The 12,058-nt window shown below is 47.7% G+C and overlaps 1 pseudogene; it reads right to left on the bottom strand.

The window, feature by feature from the left end:
- Positions 1-10,946: 10,946 nt before the first annotated feature.
- LOC122202898 lies at positions 10,947-11,039 on the bottom strand (annotated as a pseudogene).
- Between the last annotated feature and the right edge of the window lie 1,019 nt (positions 11,040-12,058).

Raw genomic sequence — 12,058 nt, forward strand, 5'->3', positions numbered from 1 at the left:
ACAGAGCGATTACTGAAGGTCATGGCCACTGTAGCCATCAGTTTAGAGAACGGTGACAATTCAGAAATGGATTGGAAATGGCTCGCGTCAAAAAGCCAGTGTCGGTGAGGAGGCGGAGGCAAAGGAGCCCTCATGCAGTCTTGGCAGGAATGTGAATTGGTGCAGCCACCGAGGAACACAGTATGGAGGTTCCTCAAAATATTAAAATAGAAGCACCGTGAGAGCCGGTAAATCCACGACTGAATATTTACCCAAAGAAAATAAAATCACGTATTCGGAAAGACCCACGCACCCTCGTCTTTCTTGCAACATCACTTACGATGGCCACGATGTGGAAGCGGCCCAACTGTCCCCCGACAGGTGAATGGTAAAGAAGATGGGGTGTATATACACAATGGAATATGACGCAGCCACAAAAAAGGACGAGATCTTGCCATTTGTGACGACACGGATGGACCTCGAGGGTACTGCGCTCAGGGCAGTAAGTCGGAGAGAGAAAGACAAACGGCGTATGATTTCACTTACGTGTGGAAGCTAAAAAAGAAAAAAATAATAATAAACGAACAAACGAAGAGTAGAATCAGATCTATAGACACAGAGAACAGACTGATGGCTGCCAGAGGGGAGAGGGTGGAGGGATGGACGAAACGGGTGAAGGGGAGAGAGGGGTACAGGGTTCCACGTACAGAATGTTTACGTCTCAGGAATAAGAGGTACAGTGTAGGGAACGTAGTTGCTGGTATTGTGATAACGTTGTGTGGTGACAGGTGGCAGCTATGTTTGTGAGTCTAGCATGATCCGTCGACTTACCCAGTCACCATGGCGTGTGCCTGAAACTCAGGTACCACTGTGTGTCTGCTACACTTCAATTTAAGAAATGTAATATAGGGGCGCCTGGTTGGCTCCGTCGGTTGGGTGTCGACTTCGGCTCAGGTCATGATCTCGCGGTCCGTGAGTTCGAGCCCCGCGTCGGGCTCTGTGCCGACAGCTCAGAGCCTGGAGCCCGCTTTAGATTCTGTGTCTCCCTCTCTCTGACCCTCCCCCGTTCATGCTCTGTCTCTCTCTGTGTCAAAAATAAATAAACGTTAAAAAATTAAAAAAAAAATAAAAGAAATGTAATATAAAGAGGGAATCTATATCTACATCATCTCCATCTGTGTACATAGAGAGAGAGAGATTAGTTCGATAAACAGTGAGAATTCCAATAAGGAAAAAGAAAGCGTCAGTGGTCTAAGGGAGACAAAGCATGTAGGGAAAGTGGTTTGTGTTACTGCGTTTTGTTCTTCTGTTGGAGTGCTTTGGCTTTTCTCTGTGGTATACAGAATCTAGGAACAGAAGTATGTGGTCATTTGAGGCAATAAAAAATTCATATTGTACTAATAGGGACTTAGTCCCTGCTACGAATTACATAAGGCCGCTATTAATCTGGTCTAAACCACTGTTTTATTACGACATTTAAAGCCCTGATGGGTTCACGAGCATCTGTTCAGTTCTCTGGGCTCCCCTGTCGAACCAGCTGAGTGAGCACTGGATGGGACATTAGGAATCTGCACCAGCAGATTCCGTTTCAGCCCCAGAGCCCCAGAAATCAGGCACACAGTTAGGCTGGGGGTGCAGAAACTTCCATGAAGAGCCTGGAGTAGCCATCTCTGATGAGCCGAGAGTAATCATTTCTCAGTTTTGCGACGTGCCCCTTGCGCTCCTTCCAGGGAGGGTTGCAGGCTCCCTCGACTGCTCCCCACCCCCCACCCCAGCCCCCCAGCCCTACTTCTCTGGAAGCCCCTGTTCCCTCCCACCCTCCCACGGCAGCACGGATGGCTGTTCCCCTGGGGGCCGCTGTCGCCTGGCACGCCCCTGATCACGGTTACTCAACAGTCTTCTCAGAAGAGGTCTCTGATGTTTCTCTCACCCCTCCAGCTGTGAATTTGGCCAGGAAGTAGGGAAATGCCCTGTGGAACATTTCACTGAACAATCAGCTGAAGTAGATCACACAGGTCAAGTGATGACTCCCACTCTGGAACTCTCTTCATCCCGCCAGGAAAAATCCATCCTCCTTCCCTGAATCCTCCGACATAAACTGTAAAGGTTTAGCATGTCTAAAAATAAATGCTTCCCCAGCACGGAGTTGTCACTAGCAGCAAATTCCCATATGGTTAATTTCCTGCCCAGTAACATTTTCTAAATTTATGCTGCCCTCTGCCATCTCTTCGGAAGCTGCCGTGAAACCTCGATTTGTATTTAATGAAGAAACTGTCATAAGCGGTCAAGCAATGTTTCCAAGGTCACACAGACAGCAGGGAACGGGGTGGGGGGCTGGAGTTCTGGCACCTGCCTGTTGACCTCCGCCCCTACTTCTTCCAGCCGCCTTTCCTAGCGATGTCCCTCTGCATGAGCTCTCGGTTCTCTGATTCCCTGCAGCACGCGTGTCCCATGCCACCCAATGCAGCTTCTGTTGCTCTGCGGTCTTTGGCTTTTTTTCTCTTGTTTTACTTCGGTTAATGCATTCTTCCCACCAGAGGTCCACGAGGGCAGAGTCTGAGGACCTAACCAGGACCTAAGTTAGATGCCCTTGTCCAGACGGCACATTAGCTGGTCCAAACCCAGAGAAGGAGCAGGAGGGGAATAGGTGACTATCTAGCAAAGCTCTAATCCCCGCAAAGGCACGGAACCCAGTTACTGTAGGACCTAGCCCAACACTGAGCAAAAATGTGTACAAGTAATGTTTCCATACTTGGTTTGTTATTATTATTCTAATTGCCCTACTACTTTAAGTTTAAATGAATTTCATGCTCACTCAAATTTCAAGTAAACTGACTACTTTTTTAAATGTTTATCCTATTTCTCAAGATGCTTGTGGGCTTCCCGAGGAGCTGTATATTAGAATGATCGCTGTGGTCTCATGGAAAGCACCCAGGGTCCATTTCTCTCCGGGAAGACAAGACTTGAGAATGTTGGAGAACTCAGCACTGGTCTGGGGTACTAGGTACATGATCACCAGCTGCACAACTGGTTCCCAGGGTACAGGTGCCAGAAACCCTGGATAGTAGATGCCGCCTTTCAGCTGATAGGACTTCGGGGGGGAGAGAATGCCTAGAAAAAGATAAAGTTTTAATCAAACCATGAAAACTCTTGTCCCCAATATTGGCAGTTATATCTCCTTTTAGACACTGAAGGAAACTTCTTTATCTCTTCTATGGTACTACCAAGAGTTCTTTCAACAGGATGTCACGTTGATGGAGCATCGATTCAGTTTACTTATTCTGCTTCCCACCTTCATCATTCAGAGCAGATGGGCAAGGAATTCGGTCAACAGTCTTTCCTTGGCTTTCTTCTACTCTAGAACGTTCAGATCACATTCTGATTGAAGGTAAACACCAATAGTGACAACTGGTAACAGACTTGTGATAATAAATGTCCTGAATCTGTGAATCCAGAGCTCCCCAGAGGGCACCAAGCAGCTTCCTCAATCTCACTCTGAGTCGGTTTCTCTGTGATTCTGTTCCATAAACCCATCCCCTCTAAGGGTCATTACATTCCTATGTAAACACTTGATTCTGGAAGATTATAAGGTATCTCCATTTGTTCCTTGCCTACAACTGATTCCTCTCTCCCTCTCTCTCTGCCTCCCTCCCTCTCTCCTTCCCTCCCTTCTTCCTTCCTTCCTTCTTTCCTTCCTTCCTGGCTTGTCGATATCCCCTCAGTTTCCAGTAATGCTCTCATTCTCCACATCTCATCCTCTATATAAGGTTTGCTCTTCCGGCCGATGAGGCACTGAATTTTGAATCAGGAAAATTTGGTTTCAAATGCAGGCTTGCCACTTGCCAGCTAGTGAACCTGGCCAAGTCACTTCACATCTCTGAGTCTTGATTTCCTTGTCCGTAGAGCAAAGTTCACAAATATATTCCTGAGAATGCATTAACCCCAATGACATAATAAATGGGAGCACCTTTAAAACTTATAAAATGATATGCAAATGGGACAGACCAATAGTTTTATGATGCCTTGTCTTTCACGGATCCTTAGTAGCAACAGAGTATTTGTGAGGGTCCAGGGTTCGATACTGTGTGGGGTGGGTGGGATGTGAAATGTCCCCCTTCTTGTGGTTTTTCTCCCTCACTTGGACTACTTAATCTGTAAATTTTACCTTCCTCGATTATATTCATTTCTGTGAGCTATCCCAAATCTTTTGTAGATTGAGAGCAATAAATTACTTAAGAAATAAATAATTAATAAAACAAATGCAATTCATTAATCCACCGTTTAAGGCACAATCCCTGCTTGTAAGCGGTGTATGTCACAATGGGAAGACACAAAAATCCTTTGGAATTCATCTAACAGCACCAGGGACATTTTTAAAGCCCTGGATAAGTGGGGGAGATGGCAGGTGGCCAGGGTGGAGGTGAGCGAGGTCCTCTGGGGCCGGGGAAGCGGGGAAAGGCTTTGGAGAGCTGCAGGCGCTCAACGTAAGCCTTGAAGTCAATGAAGAAGGGTGAAGAGAGCCTTCAGGGCTAGGGGAGATGATGAGCAAAGTTGCGAACACAGGAGGAGGGAGAGGGTGTTCGGGAGGAAGTCAGCAAGGTGAAAAGCAAGACAGGGAGATGGCTTTCCAGAGTCTGTGATCCTCATACAATGGAACGCACACCCTGCTGGCTCTCATCTAGCGACACACGCCCATTTGCACGACGTACGATCCATGGAGCTCCAAGACAAGCCACTGGAGTCAGAGTTAGTGGGTTTCCGTGCCAGCTCTGCAAGCCCACAAAACATCTCTGAGCTTCTTCGGAGTAACAGCACATCAGAATGTAACACGAGGAACTTGTTACCCCTGAGCAAGTCTGAAGGTTTGAAATACTCTTATTTCATTAGAAATCACTTGTTCCAATATTTCTTGCGTGGTAAGATTAGGGATGGGGTGATGGTTAGTACTGGGATAACTGGGAGGGCATCCGTACCCTCATTGAGAGGGGGGCACCCAAATAACAGCACCCACAGCGTCGTCCCAAACGGAGGAGGGGAAATGGTGAGATTTTCTTCCCAGAACCTAAAGCTATGGTTCAATATTTCAAGGCTCCCCTTAACGAAAAGCATTAATACGTCCAGGTCTGGACTGTACCTATGAAGGTAAAAAAATCTAAAGACACACCCTTGCCCTTGGAAAACAAATACGCAGCCTGTATTCGGAATATTGGGCCACATAAAAATAAGGGTTATGGAGAAGGAGGAAGAAACAGGAGGCCCTTGCTGGTTCCAAAGCAGCCTGTCCCAGGACCTCTGACTTGGCTGGCGGGCTTGGCTGGCACCTGTGATGCCACATTTGGTTTGTGCAGCTCTGGGTCTGTGATTCTGAAGCTTGTGCACCTGAGATTGGTTGGGTTTTCAGCTTCCCTTCCTGCTTCCCGTCCTCCGGTTCTGCAGGCCGACCTTGATCCCTGCCTCACGCCCTCTGTTCCAGCCAGATCCTGAGAAACATAGGAGGTGAATCACCCCTTCAAATGATGTGACGTTGTTTCAAGGGACCTTTTATTAGGTGAAGCATCTCATGAGTGATAGGAAAGCCCATGTGAGTAACCTTTTGCCAATCTATAGTCGTACATGCAAAGCTGAGTTCTTCTCTTTGAGAGGAACACACGTGCCTTGCCAAGTGGCCGTCACATCGTGAAGGTTCCACAGGGCCAGCTGATTGTTTAGTTGTTCCTGATTTTCTAATCACTGCCGGCCTACTGTGCCTCCGTAGTAAACCCTCAACCCTGACTCACCCACGCCTGGCCAGCTTCTCTGTCTCTTACCTGTAGTCTCCGCTAAACGATAGCACGTTTTACACGGAAGAAAGAGGAGACTTTCAAGTTCACCAGCCCAAATCCAAGTGTGAACATTCTAAAGTGAGGAAAAATTAAAAAAAAATCTTTTACTCTTCCTCTTGATCTCAAATAGTTGACAAAGTGGAGTGCAGTTTATATACACATAGAAACATATCTAAGTTTAAAGCGGACATGATGATTTTGATACATGTGTAGATATTGCAAGATGATCACCACAATAATGTTAATTACCATCTCTATCTTCTCATATAATTATCATTTTGCATGTGTGGTGAGACCATTTAAGACCTTGACAACTTTCAAGTACATAATACAGTATCCTTTAAAAAAATTTTTTTTTAATGTTTATTTATGAAACAGAGAGACAGAGTGCGAGCAGGGAGGAGCAGAGAGAGAGAGGGAGACACAGAATCCGAAGCAAGGTCCAGGCTCCGAGCTGTCAGCACAGAGCCCAACACTGGGCTCGGACCAAGAGATCATGACCTGAGCCAGAAGTCCGCCGCTTAATGGACTGAGCCACCCACGTGACCCCCGTATTGTTAATTACAGTCACTATGTTAAAATTTTAGATTCCCAGAATTTGTTTATCTTCTAGGTAAAAGTTTGTACCTTTGGGCCAACATCTCCCCACTCCCCCCCCACACCCCAAACCCCTGGCAGCCACCATTCTACTCTATATCTCTATGAGCTCGACTTTTCTAGATTCCACTATATGCCTTTCTCTTCCCGACTTATTTCACTTAGCATAATGCCCTCAAGGTCCAACTGGATTGTTTCAAAAGGCAGGAGTGGGTCCTTTGAAGATGGGATGCTACATCCAAGGCATTCTTTTGTGAGTTCTCAGCAGGGGCCCAAAGGAGCAAACTGACAAAGAAAGTTACCCATTTTCCTGCAGCAGATTCAGGGAGGAAGGAATATGCTCTGTTAAAGCCTTGCTGAGTCACTGGGCAGCTGATCTATTAGCAGCCATTAGCCAGCCCACAGTCGTCAGAAAACAAGTACAATTGTGCAAGCTTTACAGAAGAGACCTTACAAATTGGGGTTGGCAGCCGAACTGACAGATCCAGGACTGTTATTAAACAGACGAGAACCTTTTGCCTGCTGACTATTTTGGAGACTTAAACCCAGCAACAGGATTGTTTACACCCCCCCAAAAAAAAAACGTTTGGTCACCATGGACAGGTCACACAAGACTCCTTTAAATTAATCTCTGTTTGCTCCTCATATGAGATTATGTAGTCACATTCATTCACTAAGCGGCTAGATGGTACTATTTAGTCCCGATTTCACTGGGCCTCTTTAAGGAGCAAACTGTCTACTCATAAGGCTATGTTAGTACATGGTGACTCTTCTGTGCGTTATGCCAAGACATGGGTGGCAATGGAAGACACGGGACTGGGAACTTAGCTGAGCACAAATGGCCTGGGAGGATGAGAACAGGACATCTTTCAATTCAGGAGAAGAAAATGAGAAACCATAAAGCCAGCCGGGGAGATACAAGGTGTTCGTCAGTCTTTCGGGAATGTAAAGAACTTTTACATCTCCGTTCTTCGGACACTGGTAGCCGCTTTATTGATGCTTACTTGTCATCGCATCTGCAGCCACTGGGCCTAGGTCAGGTTGTAGGTAAGGATTCCTGGAAGGGGGATGGGCTTTGCTGGCCATTAGTCAGTTAGATGTCTGGCTCATCCTACTTCTACTTTGGTTCCCCACTCCCTCAAGGTCAGGTTTTCCTGTCCGGTCACTATGTCCCTGAAATTCTAGCCTGGTACCTATCTGGGCACCTGTCTAAACCCCAGCTCCTTCATGATGGAGTCTCCTGATGTCTACTTCAGTCTTCCCAAGTGAAGGTATTCTGCTAGCCCCTGGGTTTCTCTCCCATGAACTCCAGATCTCTCTGTCACTCTTGGCTGTATATTCACATTCTTGACCATCTGCTCGGAGCCTGGCATTGTTCTAGGCACTAGGAATACAGTGGCGAACTATAAACTATACAGCCAAGGTTCATGCTGGCATGGAGGTGAATTTACACACTATCTAGGGCAGGATGGTAGGGTATGGGAGACAGAAAATAAACAAGCAAACAAATTTACGTGGGGTGATTTCAGATAGCGACAAGTGTTAGGAAACAAAGAAATGTAGGATAGGATGATTCGAGAGAGAGTAACCGGGGTGGGGATATTGTGGTTCAGAACGGCGACAGGGGAGGTCAGATCGGGTACCACCAAGGAGGCCGTGGTCACAGTGAGACACCGTGGGAAGGAAGCCAGCTTCGGGAACACCCGAAGGGAGAGAGAGGAGCAAGGGTCCACAGGCAAGAATGAGCTTAAGTTGCTCTAGAAAGATGTGGGTGGAACGTAGGGACAGGAAGGTATTCAATAGGAACGTGATAGCAGGCGAGGTGAGAGGCAGAGCCTATGGTGTGGGACCCGGGTGGCCAAGGTAAGGAGCCTGAATCCTGGTCTGAATGCTGTGGTAGATCATGCCATGGAGGGATTTTCTGCAGGGAAGTGACACGATTTGCTCTGCATTTGTAAAAGATCATTTGGTCTGCCTTAGAAGGTAGGGGTCATAGAAGGACATGAGTGTAGAGAGAACAGTTAGAAGCCTGTGTCTAATCTAAGCGAGAAATTCTGGTAGTGTGGCTTGGGTTAGAAAGTACAGGGACGTGGAGAGAAGCTAACACAGCAGAGATTTGTCTTGGAGGTAAAGCTAGCAGGTTGTGCCAATGGATTGGATGTGAGTGTAAGGGAGGGAATGTAATTAAGGATGATGCCCAGATTTTTCTTGAGTGTCTGGGTGCCTGATGGTACCTTTTACTGAGTTACATCTGTGGGGGAGAGAAACGCCAAGGGCAGGTTCTGGGGCCATGCTCTTTGGTCATCCTTCTTAGACAGCCAAGTGAGGTGATGTATCAGGTCGGCAGTTCAGTGGAGAAGATAGGAATGGAAATGTCTAAGTACATGGATTGTTCGGGATGGGTAATTCTTATAACCATTCATTCATTCATTCATTCGCCCTTCATTCATTCATTCATTCATTCGTTCAACAGTCCTTATTCTAGGCACTGGGGTTATAGCAGTGAACAAAACCGAAGTCTGTGCCCTCAAGGTGCTAATGTTTTAGCAGGAAAAGAAGGATAACAAACAAATACGTGATTATAGTATGTGTCAGGAAAAAGAGCAGGAACGACAGAGATAGGGATGGGGGTTGGGGGTAGGGGAGCAAATGTGGCCTCAGTGGTTGAGGAAGTCAGCCTTGAAAGGCAAAGTTCTGAAAGCAAGAGTGACCCGGGGAACGGCTCACAGAGGAGCGTGCCTGGGTAAGTCAAGGAACAGGGACGAAAATCAAAGATAAAAGCCACTGCTTCGGTCCTCACGGAGCTGACAGTCAGCTGAGCTGACAGTCAGCTAGGCTGACAGACAAGAGGACAGACAATTTCCGAAGGAAAATAAAACCAGTCTAGCTCTTCCTTATAGTCTGTGGCCTTCAGAAGCTCCCTGAACACTTTTAAATTAGAAGCGATAACAGAAAGAAGCATGTCTGTGCTGTGAAAAGGAATAGTATTTGTACATAAACGCCTTCTATCTCTTCCATTATTGCCGCAACTTAGTTTAAAGGTTTGTGACCTCATCTTCGCACCTGCAGAGGTGTGTCGCAGTTCCCGTGCCTCCAAGCTTCTGTGAGATGAAGTGAAGGTATTTGCTGGGGGTGGGGGGGGAAGGGGTCTGCACATGGGCTGGTAGGGGAGAGGCAGCAGCAGAGGTGGCTGTCCAAGAAAGGGTGAGTGTTCATCAGATGGCATCCAACCGTCCACCTGAGCTGGCTCAGAACTCTAAACTCAGGGACTTGAGGATTGTAGGTTGGCAATGGGGAGAGGGTGGGCAAGGAAGGGGGCGTGGGTAGGCACAGGGAGGGAGGGGTTTGCTGGGGGAGGGTGGGCGTAGGAAGGAAGGGTCTGGATGAGGGAAGGGGTGTGGGTGGGCAAAGGGAGGGAGGGGCTGGATGAGCGAAAGGGTGTGGATGGGCACAGGGAGGGAGGGGCTGGGGGAGGGAGGGGACAGGTGAGGGTGGGTGTGAGTCCTCTCAGCCCCAACCCTCCCGATGGGACTTGGGCTAACCAAAGCCTTCCCTTCCATCACCGCTGTCAGCCTAGGGTCAAGGTGTAGCTCGTGACCATCAACAAACTGAGCAACCCAATGGCTCTTGTACCCTGGCTAGACTCACTCCCTAGCCCGTGATGGGACTCTTGCCCCACAGGCTGCTTGCCAACTCCACCTCTGGGTGTGAGGAGTGGGTCCTAAAGCCCCCACCTTTGGATGTGCCAGGAACTCCCCTGCAGAAGGGCAGTCTGCGTTCGCTGACGTGTAGCTGTGGACGGACCAATTCCTCCAGCGAAGAAGCGAACAATGAAACAGAATTTTTACATCTTTTTGGCCTGGGCTTGAGCACTGTCTGTCCCCCATTCCTGAGGACGTGGCTGGGATGCCTGCCCTGGTCACCAAGCAGGGCTCAGGGAGACGCAGGTCTTAGGGCACCAGCCCCCCTGTGCTAGCCCGGGCCTATGGACTCATGGTTGCCTCAACTTGCTGCTTCCGCGGGCAGTCCCCGCTGGGGACTGGGTGACAACAAAGACCTGGGGCCAGCCAGCCAGCCTGGGTTTGATCCTGGCCCTGTCCCTGTCAGCCACGCGACCTTGGACCAGTCATCTTCTTTAAGGGTTTGTTTCTTCATCTGTAAAACTGGAGAGAAGAATAACTCCATCCGTGTCCTCGTAAGGCATAAGCTACTACGTCTGCAATTATTAGATCTGTACTTGTCATGCATTGGATGCTCGAAATGAAGTGTTGTAATTAATGGCCAGTTATTAATGGCCTTTTGTCGTGCAGATGTCTGCCCCAGCTGTGTTTAATGAGCCCCCTAATTTTTTTCAAATGCTAATAATACATTTTATTTAACCTACTATGTCCAAAATATTATAGTGTAACATGATATTTTTAGTGGGCTAATACATACATAAAATTTACCCCGTTAACTATTACAGCAATGGCATCGAGTACATCTCCGGTGTTGTGCAACCAACACAACTCTCCAGCCCGTAGACTGTTCTTCGTCTTCCCCCACCGGAAAAAAGCTTCTGGAGTCGTCCTGTCATCCTTACGCAGGGGCCATGCAAACTTTCTCTGTACCGTTTTCAAAGGACGTGCTGCCCGAGGGAACGCCACAGCGTGACGTTTTCAAGGGATTCGCTGGTGGTCTGAAAGTGACCAACATGTGTGCAATCTTACGAACTAAGGTTAACAAAGTAAACCTAACACGAGTTTTTCACACCAAAAAAAATCTTCTTCAGAAACTCCGCATCTGGCGGCGTGAACCTTGCACGCACAGCTTCCCGAGACAACTCAAGCTGGAACATTTTCATTTTTACCGGCCCCGTAAGCTGGTCTATCACCCATGTGCCTTCTCATAGAGTATATTCCTGACTGATTGGAGGCACCGCGTCAATAGATTCTTCCCAAACGTATTCTTTCCGCAGATCCGAGACCTGAGTCCTCTGTGGAGACATTTTTAACTGTCAATTATAGACATGGTCACTCAATTCCAGATCAGAGTTAAAAAAAGTCTACACTTGTTTTCAATTCTTTCTGTGCCACATGACTATTTTAAATTTGGCTCAAGATAGAAAAGGATGCCTGAGACAGGATTTGGGGATCAAGTCCCACCCAGGGCTCGCCTCTGGGTGCATAACCCCACCTCCCTTGAAGCTGGCTGTGGCCATGTGACTTGCTGTGGCTGAAGGCATATGAGCAGAAGTGACCTTGCCCCAGTCAACTCTGAAACTCTGCGTGAAGCTGGTGGTCACGAAATGATGGAGCCCCCATCAGCCTGGGTCCCTTAGCAATTACGAAGAACAGAAGCCCCTGCTATTCGGTGCTGGACATGTAGTAGAAGTAGAAATCGACTTCTGTGGCTTTGAACCCCTGAGATCTGGGGATTAGTCATTACAGCAGCCTGCACAATCCTAGCCCGACTAATATAGGTTCTAAGTAAGAAACATGAAAAATTTGCTGAATCACCAAAGGCTTTCTTCCCTTCCTCCCGTAGCTCCAAACTTCCCCCTAATTGTACCACCGCCAACTAAAAAACGTCTGGAAAAAAACGTGTTGGGCACAGTTCTAATGTGACTAGTTCTTGTGTTTCCCCACTCAGATATACTGATGGAATGAGCCTGTAAAGCT

The sequence above is a fragment of the Panthera leo genome, chromosome D2 (assembly GCF_018350215.1).
Source record: "Panthera leo isolate Ple1 chromosome D2, P.leo_Ple1_pat1.1, whole genome shotgun sequence".
NCBI lineage: Eukaryota > Metazoa > Chordata > Mammalia > Carnivora > Felidae > Panthera > Panthera leo.